We start from the raw sequence: 584 nt of genomic DNA, 5'->3' as shown, positions 1-584 counted from the left end.
TATAACAGGAGGAATTAGTATCCAGGTATATTGTTTAAGACTGAAAAGTAAATAAATTTATTCAAAATTCAAACTTCAGTCGATAAATTAAACTAAAATTAGTGAGCGTTCAATCAGTTTAATAGTTGCAGAGTAAAATAAAAAACATTCATTTAGGACCAATTATATGCAGTGGAACTTAATTTGTTTTTAAATAGTTTTAAAAGTATAAAAAAATGTATCAAAGTTGTTAATTAAGATTATATTAACATGTTAGTGGTTATTGTATCAAATATGAAATAAATATTATTTTTATTACTATTTCACGCCTTTAAAAATTGTACAAATTGTACCCTCTTCACATTTTAGCGTTTAAAACGGATCGATTTTTCTTTACTATTAACTGGTTAAAGTTCTTTGATTTTACGAACCATCAAAGATAAATGGGTTTCTTAGTCGCAATAGTCTTGAATAAGCTGCCACTAGCTGGCCGAAGAAAGTCTTAACTTGCTTATGCGTTGACGGTTATCATTCGGATGATTTAAGAGTTGTTTTAATAAGACACGTTTTTCAGTGCTAGAAAATGAAGAATTTGCAAAAAGTGG

Source organism: Dendroctonus ponderosae, unplaced genomic scaffold, assembly GCF_020466585.1.
Source record: "Dendroctonus ponderosae isolate FM_Combo_2020 unplaced genomic scaffold, Dpon_F_20191213v2 Dpon_F_20191213_2, whole genome shotgun sequence".
In the NCBI taxonomy this organism is placed as follows: Eukaryota; Metazoa; Arthropoda; class Insecta; order Coleoptera; family Curculionidae; genus Dendroctonus; species Dendroctonus ponderosae.
This window is presented reverse-complemented; position numbering follows the sequence as displayed.